A 436-nucleotide genomic window follows, 5' to 3' on the forward strand; every position below is an offset into this window, starting at 1 on the left:
TGTGTGTGCGTGTGTGCCTGTGTGTGTGCCTGTGTGTGTGCCTGTGTGTGCGTGTGCGTGTGCCTGTGTGTGCCTGTGTGTTCGTGTGTGCCTGTGCCTGTGTGTTTGTGTGTGCCTGTGCCTGTGTGTGCGTGTGTGTGCGTGTGTGCCTGTGTGTGCCTGTGTGCCTGGGTGTGTGTGCCTGTGTGTGCGTGCAGCGCGGAGGGAAGCACAGGTATTCATTTCTTTTCTCCATCCTACAATTTTGTTAATAGCCTGCTTCTGGCTGCTTCCAAACAACCAGGAAAACAAAGCCCACGAGGCGTTTGATTTACCGCCTTGCCGAGCGAGCATGCTCCGCGAGCAGCCTCCGTCCGGTGCGTCACGCCCCTGCTTCCCTAGCGCTCGGCTCTAAGTCTCGTTCACTTACGTCTCGGGGCGGGCGGGCGGGGGGCAC

Source organism: Pipistrellus kuhlii, unplaced genomic scaffold (genome assembly GCF_014108245.1).
Source record: "Pipistrellus kuhlii isolate mPipKuh1 unplaced genomic scaffold, mPipKuh1.p scaffold_m20_p_14, whole genome shotgun sequence".
NCBI lineage: Eukaryota > Metazoa > Chordata > Mammalia > Chiroptera > Vespertilionidae > Pipistrellus > Pipistrellus kuhlii.